Here is a 12,269-nt window from a genome sequence, read left to right as displayed (position 1 = left end):
TTCCCCTATTTATGTACCACCCACTAGAAGATCTTCTAGGGATCGTCATATTCCTTCTCACCTTTCTGATTTTGTCTGTGACCTCCCCCCTTCTTTTACTGGGTCCAGTTCTTTATCCTCTATTGTTCAGCACTCTGCTCACACTGCTATCTTTGAGCCACAATTCTACCATCAGGCAGCCTCAGTTCCAGCTTGACAAAAGGCCATTAGAAAGGAATTTGAGGCCTTTGACGCCAATAACACTTGGTTGATTCTTGAACTCCCTAAAGGTAAGAAACCCATTGGGTGTAAATGGGTTTATAAGGCTAAATATAAAGCTGGTGGGAGTATTAAAAGTTATAAAGCCTGACTAGCTGTGAAAGGGGACATCAGGTAGAGGGAGTGAATTTTACTGAATATTTCTCTCCGGTTGTTAAATTTACCACTGTGAAATGTCTTATAGTTGTGGCAGTTAAAACGTAGTGGTCCCTTTACCAACTAGATGTCAACAATGTCTTCTTACATGGCGATCTAGATGAAGAAGTTTACATGAAATTACCCCCTGGTTTGGCTATTACCTTTCCTTCGTGTTCTGATTCTCCTTTGGTATATAGCTTCAGAAATCTTTGTATGGGCTTTGTCAAGCCTCTAGGCAATGGTATGCCAAGTTGTCTCACGCTTTATGTTCAAGGGGTTACACACACTTTCTTAATAATTACTCTTTATTTTTTAAGAAGTCTTCCTCCTCTATTATGTTACTAGCAGTTTATGTTGACGATATTATTCTCATTGGTGATAATGAGGTTGAATTTCTTGCTCTTAAAGCCTTTTTGGATGATCATTTCAAAATAAAGGATCTGGGTACCCTTAACTGTTTCCTGGACATTTAAGTGGCCTCATTTCCATCTGGTTTGCTGCTTCACCAACATAAATTCATTTCTGATCTCCTTGAGGAGTATCATTGTTCAGAGGTTGCTCCAGTTGTATACCCTTTGGATCTAAATCATAAACTCAAGGCAGATGTTGTGGCTCTTTTGCCTAAGCCTGAGCAGTCAGAAGTCTGATTGGCAAGCTCAATTTCCTTACACACACCAAACCTGATTTATGCTTTGCAGTTCAACACCTGGGCCAGTTTCTACAGTCCCCAAGGGTTCCTCACATGTCTGCAGCCCTTCACTTGCTCAGATACTTGAAGGGCACCTCTGATTTGGGTATCTTCTTTACTGTCTGCATATTGTGACAGTGACTGGGCTGCATGCCTTGACACTAGGAGGTCAGTCACTGGTTTTAGCATCGTCCTGGGGGGTTCTCTTATCAGTTGGAAATCTAAAAAGCAGTCGGTTGTCTCTCTTTCTTCTGCTGATGTCACGCCCCAAAACCGGGGAGCGCGACCGGCGCTCAACCGAGTGAACCCGGCCGAGCAAGCCTATTAGATTTCCTTCTACCTAACTCATTCATGAATAAAGAGAATATATGTTTTCATTATTCAAACAATAAAGTGATCATGTCAGCAATACCAATTTCTTACCATTAGTTACTTCATTTTAAGGTCTCAATTTCACACACTTATTTCATAATCTGAATTGGAAATAGTAATTCAAACACAATATAATGAGTTTGACTTCCTCAGCACCAATATACAACCCACACTATGTCTACGGAGCCTCTATAGATAAAGAAGAGTACAATGATAATGCCGGCAATAAGGCCCCGGTTGTACCTCAAACAGAATATACAAAGAACAAAAGATATATGACCTCGGGATGAAGTGGGGCTCACCAAGTCAGCTGGGAAGAATGTGTACTGCTATCACTAATCAATATCTCCTGTTGTGGAACCACCTGCATCCATTTAAAGATGCAGTGCCCCCGGCAAAACGGACATTAGTACCGTCGAATAGTACTAGTATGAAAACCAAACACCAATTTAAGAATTTGAAAATACAATATGAATATAATGAATCAGGGCGGCAATAGAATAATATAGATAACCGTTTAAACCAGAGCAAGCTTATTAAGAGCTATAAATAACATTTATAGGATTTAAGATGAGATCCTCAGTAACCATCTTTACACAAAGCGGCCCTGCCGCCTCACCCAATATATGCATGTGCAGGTGTAAGAACAATACCACAACTCTACTCAAGCGGACCTGCCGCCTCACCCCAATCTATGCGGGTGGAGGTATAACCACAATACCAAGAACCTACACAAAGCGGCTATGCCTCCTCACCCCATTATATGCGGGTGGAAATCCATCAACGATACCAATACCTACACAAAGCGCCTATGCCGCCTCACCCCAATATATATATATATATATATATATATATATATATATATATATATATATATATATATATATATATATATATATATATATACGTCGTGGTGGTATAACAACAATACCAAAACTATTCATAAAGCGGTCGTACTACCTCACCCCAATGTATACGGGTGGAGGTGTATCACAATCAAAATCTCTCCACAACTTTGCATAATAATTTTCACGTAAATCATGACTTGAAATTATAACATATAGATACACAATCCATAGTTTGGAACACCTCCTAAATTTATATTGCAATATGATAAGAGCATTTGAAACATGAATTGAACATATATCTTTATCACAAAACTTATCGGAATACTCGATTTTTAATCAACATCTTGGAACTTATAAGGATAATGGGGATTCCAATTCTTAAAGAAGAGTTTAGCCAACATACCTCAACGGATCTTCCTTAAACTCTAAAATATTCCAAAATTCTTAGCAACTTCAATCTATTTTAGAAATATAACAAATTGAACCAAAATTAGGAAGATGCTCATGGTTCTAGCTCATTTGAGCATCTTATCAAACACTAGGTGTGCATTAATGTTTCAAGGTCCTTTTATGGAGGATTCCATCATCCCACAACCCAATTTTTATCATTTTTAGCTCAACAATCTTCCTACACCCTTTGATAACACATGCACGTAAAATAAACAACTCTCATGCCCAAATATTATCTTGTTAATTACCCATTTCTAGATAAAATTCAATATTGAGGGTTAGGGTGTAGAATCATACCTCTAGGATGAAGACCTAGTGAGTTTTCCTTCTTAATCTTCCACAATTTGAGCAAGAATTGAAGAACAATTATTGAGGAATACCTTCTCACTCTAGGGCACTCTCTCTCACTCTAAAATGTCAGATTTTAGCTCAAAAATGGCCCAAAGCGTGTATTTAATGAAGTAGGGTCGGGTTTTAAAAACCCAAAAATGAAGCTCCGGAACAAGGTCTGCGATCGCATATGCGATCGCATAATCGATATGCGGACCGCATATCGGCCACATAATTGGTGTCCAAAGCTGGACAATAATATACCTGGGTTTGTAGTCACTATGCGGCCCGCAGACCTGTTCTACAGTCGCATAATGAACCGCAGAACAGTTCTGCGGTCGCATAGTCGACCGTAGAATGGCATCCAAAATTGCCCCTCTCCTGCTCACTCTGCGGCCATTATGCGGTCCGCAGAGTGATTCTGCGGTCGCATAATGGACCGCAGAAATGTATTTTTCTGCCAAAAATTTTCCTTTATCCCCCAGTGCATTGTTCAACCCAAAAGGTCCGAGCCACGAAACACTATTTTCTATAATCCTCAACACGTAAAACCAATTCGGCACCACAAAATATTATTTTCTCTTGCAAAATTTTACGGAGCCTTACATTCTCCCCCACTTAGGATCATTCGTCCTCGAATGAAGGTCAAAATATGTTATTAGCATCTTATGCAACTCAGTTTTCATACCACACACTAGCAGCCCCAAATTTGACTAACTCCCTAAATATCCAAAACATTTGCTAGAGTTTCCCCTGTAACTGGGCCTATCCACCTGTTAGAGAGCCCCAGAAACACACCCTCAAAACATATATATAATCCAATAACGTAACATAACTCATAACAACACCAACCATGACCTCACATACAATATATTTAGAAAGAAGCACCCTTACATTACTGAACAAGTGATACAAGAATCCATAGGCGACAGTTTTACAGAAAGGTTACATAGCTTATACAAACAAGTAAGGATACTTCCTTTTCATCTCTTCCTCGGCCTCCCAAGTAGCCTCTTCAACCTATTGGTTTTGCCATAGCACTTTCATGGAGGCAATTTCTTTATTCCTCAACTTTCGGACTTGCCTATCAAGAATGGCAACTGGAATTTCTTCATACGACAGTTCTTCATTAACCTCAATGGTCTCAACCGGAATAATAAGTGTTGGGTATCCAACTACTTTCTTCAACATAGATACATGAAACACCGGGTGCACTAATAAAATCTCAGGTGGTAGCTCAAGCTTGTACGCCACCTCACCGATCCTCTGAATGATTCTGTATGGTTCGACATACCTCGGACTCAATTTCCCTTTCTTACCAAATCGCATTACACCCTTCATGGGGGAAACCTTCAAAAATTCCCAATCATCTTCTTTGAACTCCAAATCCCTATGACGAACATCCGAGTAGGACTTCTAACGACTCTGAGCAGTCTTCAACCGCTCCTTAATGATCTTAACTTTGTCCATAGCTTGATGCACGAGGTATGGCCCTATCAACTCTGTTTCCCCAATTTCGAACCACCCAATGGGAGATCTACATCTCCTTCCATATAAATCCTCGAACGGTGCCATCTGAATTCTAGTATGATAACTATTGTTGTAGGAAAATTCTATGAGTGGTAAATGGTCATCTCATCTACCTTTGAAGTCCAGAACGCAACCACACAACATATTCTCAAGCGTCTGAATAGTCCGCTCTGCCTGCCCGTCAGTCTGCTGGTTAAAGATTGTACTAAGATTCACCTGAGTACCCAGATCTTGCTGAAATTTCTTCCAAAACTTCGTTGTGAACTGAGTCCCTCGATCGGAAATGATAGAAACTGGAGTGCCATGAAGCCTGACTATTTCCTTGATATACAACTGAGCATACTGTTCTATTGTGTCGGTAGCCTTAACTGGCAAAAAGTGTGCTGATTTTGTGAGTCGATCCACAATCACCCAAATTGAGTCAAACTTACAAGGACCACAAAATCCATATTAATCATTTCCTACATCCACATTGGAATTTCTATGTTTAGTGCCAACCCACCAGGCCGTTGATGTTCGGCCTTCACTTGCTGATAATTCGGACACCTTGCCACAAAGTACGCCACATTCCATTTCATGTCATTCCACCAATAGACTTCCTTAAGATCATGATACATCTTTATAGAACCTAGGTGCACGGAATACTTAGAAGTGTGAGCCTCGGTCATGATTCTTTCTCGGAGATCATCTATATTTGGAACACAGACGCCCTTGGTACCTTAGTGTACCATCATCCATGCCAAGAGAAAAGGCCGTGGTCTTATGTTTATGAATCCCCTCTTTCAATTGTGCCAACAATGGATTGTTGTATTGCTTCTCCTTGACTTCCACAACAAGTGATGATTCAGCCCTATTTTGCATAATCACCCCTCCTTCACTAGAGTCCGCAAGACGAACTCCTAAACTAGCCAATCGGTGAACTTCCTTGTCCAATGGCCTTTGATATGCCTCCAAGTGAGCCAAACTACCCATAGATTTCTGGCTAAGAGAATCTGCCACAACATTGGCCTTTCCAGGGTGATACAGGATATCGATGTCGTAATCTTTGAGTAACTCAATCCATCTCCTCTGCCTCTGATTCAATTCCTTCTGCTTGAAAATATATTGAAGGCTCTTATGGTCCATGAATATATCAACATGGACCCCATATAAATAATGACGCCAAATTTTTAATACAAATACCACCGCCACAAGTTCTAAGTCATGTGTTGGATAGTTCTTTTCATGATTCTTGAGTTACCTAGAAGCATAAGTTATCACCTTGATATGTTGCATTAATACACACCCAAGCCCAATTCTGAAAGTATCACAATATACCACAAATCCATCTCCACCCTCTGGTAAGGTCAACACCGGTGTCGTAGTCAATCTTGCTTTCAATTCCTGAAAACTTCTTTCACAAGTATCTAACCATTGAAATTTAACTGCCTTCTGAGTCAATTTAGTCAACGGAGAGGCAAGGGTAGAAAACCCCTCCACGAATCTTCTGTAATTCCCAGCTAGGCCTAAGAAACTATGAATCTCTGTTGGAGTTGTAGGCCTCGGCCAATTCCTCACAGCCGCAATCTTTTGAGGATCAACCACAATTCTTTCACTAGAGACTACATGACCCAAGAATGTAACAGATTCAAGCCAAAATTCACATTTCAAAGATTTTGCATATAACTCGTGTTGATATAGGGTTTGTAGAACTATCTTGAGATGATCGGCATAGTCCTCCTGACTCCGCGAATAAACAAGAATATCGTCAATAAACACTATCACGAAGGAGTCGAGGAAAGGTTTGAAAACCCGATTCATAAGATCCATGAAAGTTGCTGGGGTATTTGTTAGCCTAAAAGACATCACCAGAAATTCAAAATTCCCATACCGGGTTCTAAAAGTTATTTTCGGAACATCCTGCTCCCTGATCTTCAATTGATGATACCCGAATGGTAAATCAATTTTGGATAGGTCAAACAAGTCATTTATCCTTGGCAGTGGGTACTTATTCTTGATTGTGATCTTGTTAAGCTGCCGATAGTCAATACACATTCTCAGTGACCCATATTTCTTCCTTACAAAAAGGACTGGTGCGCCTCAAGGCGACACACTTGGCCGGATAAAACCCTTTTCTAACAAATCTCTCAATTGTTCCTTTAGCTCCTTCAATTCTGCCAGTGCCATTCTGTAGGGTGGAATAGATATAGGATGCGTGTCTGGCATCACATCAATCCCAAAATCAATCTCCCTGTCTGGTGGGATCCCAGGGAGTTCATCTGGAAAGACCCTCGGAAATTCATTCACAACAGGCACGGACTCAAGCATAGGTGCCTCAGCATCGGTGTCCGTAACCCGGATCAAATGGTAAATACACCCCTTGTTGATCATTTTTGTGGCCTTAAGGTAAGAAATAAACCTACCCTTTGGCACTACATCATCACCCTTCCACTCAATAACTGGCTCATTTGGAAATTCGAACCTAACAGTTCTAGTACGGCAATCAAACTTGGCAAAACATGAATAAAGCCAATCCATCCCCATTATCACATCAAAATCAACCATTTTCAATTCAATAATATCGTCCACGGTGTCACGACCACGCAACGTGACAACACAATCCCTATAAACTCACGCGGCCAAAATTTACTCACCAACCGAAGTAGATACAGATATCGGCTCATGAAGCTATTTCGGTTCTATCCCAAATTCCATGGCAACATAAGGAGTGACAAATGACAAAGTGGAACCGGGATCAATAATAGCATATGCATCATGGGATTGGATAGACAATATACGTGTGACAATATCTGGAGAAGCCTCTGATTCCCGACGCCTCCGCATAGCATAAAATCTGTTGGGTCCTCCCGAATTTTGTGCACCACCCCTAGCTACACCATGCCCTGCGGGTGCTGGGGTGCCTCGAGCTGGAGGTGTTGTGGATGTAGTAGCTGTGGAATTAGCTGGTTGCGCCGCACCTCTGCCCATGTTTCGGCGGGACGAGCGGCAATCCCTCTGAATGTGACCCATCACACCGCATCCATAGCATATATGTAAGTCCATAAAGCAGGCCCCAAAGTGCATCCTCCCACACTTAGGGCATGGGAGCCTCCACTGCTGAAACCTTCTGTTGGGACGACCCTGATGGTGGGGTCCCCGGTTGCCCTGAATGGGTCCAGATGACTGTGCACCTATCAAAGACTGGGTGAATGATTGGGATGGTCCTGATGACCCTCCCCTGAATGCCGACCTACCACCACCACTACCAGAAGAACCACTAAAGTTTCCCGCGGACCGGGCCTTGCTGCTACTCTGACGCTCCATTCTATTCTTCAATTTGCGGGTCTCTCTGGCTTGAGAAAATGCCACCATTTTACTATAGTTCATATCGGAATTCAAGACAGCTGTAGATGCCTCATTAATAGCCAAGGGGCTAAGGCCCTGTACAAAACGGCGCACTCTAGCCTCCATAGTGTGCAGCATGTGAATAGCATATTTGGACAGGCACAATAACTCCATATGATACTCACACACATTCATACTACCCTGCTTTAGGCTTTCAAACTCAGCGGCACGAGCTACTTTAGTTTCGACAGGCAAGAAATGATCCATAAAGACATCTGTGAATTCACCCTACCTTTCCGGAGGACTTCCCTCCCCACGGGATTCCTCCCACAACTCAAATCAAGAATAGGCCACCCCTTTCAGGCGGTAGGAGGCCAACTCCACTCCCTCCGTCTCTGTAGCATGCATAACCCGAAGAGTCTTGTGCATCTCATCAATGAAGTCCTAAGGGTCCTCCTCAGGATCAGTACCCATAAATACTGGAGGATCTAACTGAAGAAACTTGTTCACCATGGAACTAGCAGATTCCCCTGGATGACTAGAAGAAGTAGGCGCAACACTCAATCTCTAGGCCTGAGAAGCCACTATTTGTGCCAACATTTGTATGGCTCCTCTAAGATCAACATCAGACACACCAGAATCGGAAGCTGGAGCTGGAGGTGGAACTGGAATATCAATTGGAGGAATCGTTGCACCTTCTGTAGGTGTAGGGACAGGTGCGGTCTGATCAGTTGTGATAGAATCAGGCAGTGTGGTAACTGGGGGAATATCCTCACCCATCGGGTGCTCGCCCGCATCATCAATTATAGGATCAACTGCCACTCTTGGGGTGACATTGGCTCTTTGGCCAGTTCTTGCCTTCTTCTTAGGTGCCATGTACTGAAAATTAGAGTAATGCGGGAGTTAAAGGAGGAACAATCTTACAACCAGCTTTAGCGCACGATCAAGAACATGAAAGAAGGGTATTATTCCTAAATGCCCATGTAGCATCCTAATTATAGATGTAGTCGACAACACACCGATAATAAGGACTCTACTAGACACGGCTCTGAGACATCCTAGGACACTTTAAAACCTTAGACTCTGATACCAAGTTTGTCACGCCCCAAAATCGGGGAGCGCGACCGGTGCTCAACCGAGTGAACCCAGCCGAGCAAGCCTATTAGATTTCCTTCTACCTAACTCATTCATGAATAAAGAGAATATATATTTTCGTTATTCAAACAATAAAGTGATCATGTATGCAATACCAATTTCTTACCATTAGTTACTTCATTTTAAGATCTCAATTTCACACACTTATTTCATAATCTGAATTGGAACTAGCTGATGGGGTTATTCATCTATCTCATGTCCCTACCTCAGCCCAGTTGGTAGATTTGTTCACTAAGCCTCTTAGTGGTGGCTTTTATCATCAGTTGCTCTCCAAGTTGGGGGTTGTTTCCCCCTCCAACTTGGGAGGGGGGTGTTGACGTATATAAAAGCAGCATGTCCAAGTTTAAAGCTCCAGATATAGAGGTCCAAATGTAATATAGGATAGCTTTTATTTATGTATAGGAGTTGGGGCAGTAATATTTTTCGGGTACAAGCCCAATGTATATATAGATAGACATGTAGTTCATTTTAGGGAAGCTCAATTCATTTTTCTTTTCCTCTCTATAATAACACATAAAATTCTCTGGAAGCTTTATCAATGTTCCTCTCATCATTTCAAAAACCAATCAGTTCTTCTTTGAATCTTCTTACTTCTTAAATGTTTACACTTTGCGTGCAAGAAAGAAAGAAGATTGTCTTTTGTCTATTAAAATGAACTTGAAAATATCTTCTTCTTTTTTTGAAAAGCTCTTAGATCTTCTAAAGCTATGTATTCTTGCTAAAACTGAAAAGTTGAACATATAGAACTGGAACTAAGTTTATTTGAACATATTGAATGATGATTGGGAAACTTTATGGGGTACAATATCTTGCTTTATTGAGTTAGCTATATATATGATCAACATTCATCTAATTCAAAAACTTAAACTTTTTTACTTTATAATGGCAAAATACATAAGTTACCCCCTAAATTATGGACCAAATCCTTGTTACACACTTTTTGCAGACAAAAATTACCTTACACACTCAACCTTTTCCGAAGTGTTCTTAAAATGCTCCACTTTTGACTAGGTAAATTACACGCAAAAAGGGGCGCGTGAAGAGGTGAAAATGAGCATTTGGAAAAAAAAAAATTGAACGGTGTAGATTCGAGCAAATTGATCCCAAGATATAAATATTTTTTTTCCTTTTTATCCTTTTCTTCTTTTACCATTACACACAAAATATAAAAAGAAAAGAAAAAAATAGCTAATGCTAAAACCTTCGTCCTTAACCTCCCTGCTCATTGGTCTTGTTCCCACGATAAACCTCATCCAAGCGCTCCAGCAGATCCAAGTAGGAATAAAAAAGAAATAATCTTTAGATTTAATATCTCCACCCCTGTTTTTCTCCAAAGCCATGGAGTTATCAGTGAAACCCTTATCTTTTTATCTTTTATCAGTCGAAAATGGAGTTCTTCTTGAAACTCCGACCGGTGAAATTGTTTAAATTCTGCTTCAAGTTGAAAAAGAAAGAAATTAATACAGTTGGGTGCTTCATTTATATGAATATGGCAGTGGCACAAGAAGAGAGTTAATGGGTTTTTTCTTGTGGGTTCTATCTTCCATGGTTGCTAAGGATTTAGAGGAAGAATCATTGCACACTTCCACTATAACTTAACTGGTGGAAAATCAATAATCCATTTCAGATATCAATCAAAGAAATTCTGGATTTTTCTTAAAGAATGGGAGAAGAAAGGTGTTTTATGAGGGAATTTTCTGATTAATCGGAGAGGAAAGTGGACATGGGGAGGGGACGGTGGGGGTTGGGAAAGATAAGAGACGGGTGGGGTGGGGTTTGTTTTCTGATTTCTTTTTCTTGTTTAAAAATTATCAATTGGGATACAAATTATGCATTTTCTTTTTTTCCCTTAAGTTATGACATGTGTTACAATTTAATTAGCGTGTGTGATGCAATCTCGGAGAAGAAGTGGTCAAACATAAAAAAATAAAAATAAAAGGTGTATCTTAAGCACACTTCAGAAAGATTGAGTGTGTAAGGTAATTTTTGTCCGCAAAAAGTGTGTAACAGGAATTTGGTCCATAGTTCAGGGAGTAACTAATGTATTTTGCCTTTTATAATCAAATATAACTTGTAGTAAGTATAGTTACATATTGAAATTAGGTACACGCGTAAAACGGGAACTTTGAATTTTACCAAATAATAAAGACTCATAACCTAAAAGAAAAAGAAATTGTGTGTGAGATTTAATCAAAAAAATTTAACTACAAAAAAGTCTCATAAACCTAAAAGGTATTAACTACAAATAAAGTCATTAAATAATCCAACATAAGGAGTAGAACAGGAGGCGAAAATTTAGGCTACGCAAAAAAAAAAATTAACTACAAAAAAAAAAGATTTCCTAAACCTTAAAGGTAATAACTACAAAATAAACACATTTAATACTCCAACTTAGGGAGTTGAACGTAGAGGCGAAAACTTAGGCTAGACAGAATATTTTTAACTACAGAAACGGTCTCCAAACACTTAAAGTTATTAACTACTCCAACGTAGGGAGTAGAACGAATAGGCAAAAATTTAGGCAAAAGTTTATTAATTTTCCTAAACTGTTAATAATAAGAGAATAATTAAATAACTATTCCTAAATTGTAGGAGAATTAATTAAATAATTATTCCTAAATATTAATAAAATACTCAAATTACTATTTTGTCTAATGTGAATTTTATATTTTAAAGAATAAAAATGACGAACGATATTTCGTTAAAAGTTTTCATACTTTTAATATAGTGTATATAGATATAGATAAATAGATAGATAGATAGATAATTTAGGACTTCTAACTTATATAATGATATTGATATAGATTATGTAACATGGAAAAGAATGCATTGTCATTGTACTATTCAAAATTAAATAATTTTGTAGTCCGTTAATCTATTGGTCTAGTATAATCTCAATCATTAGAATAAAATTTCATTTTTATCCTTAGCTTCTAACAAAATTCTAAGTCGAGGATAATACTAAATTAGCAAAAAATTATTTTCTCCGGTCCATAATAAGTGGTTTTTTGGTATTTGACACTCCTTAAAAAAATACTAACTCCTAAAAATAAAAGTTATTTTGACTAACTTACCATTAATTAAAATTTATATATTGTTAACTTCATACATTAAGATATGTATATAAGAGCAACATTGGAAAGATAAAGTTAATCTCTTCTTGATTAGGTAAAATA

This window comes from Nicotiana tomentosiformis, chromosome 7 (genome assembly GCF_000390325.3).
Source record: "Nicotiana tomentosiformis chromosome 7, ASM39032v3, whole genome shotgun sequence".
NCBI lineage: Eukaryota > Viridiplantae > Streptophyta > Magnoliopsida > Solanales > Solanaceae > Nicotiana > Nicotiana tomentosiformis.
The sequence above is the reverse complement of the archived record's forward strand: the minus strand, read 5'-3'. Positions refer to the sequence as shown.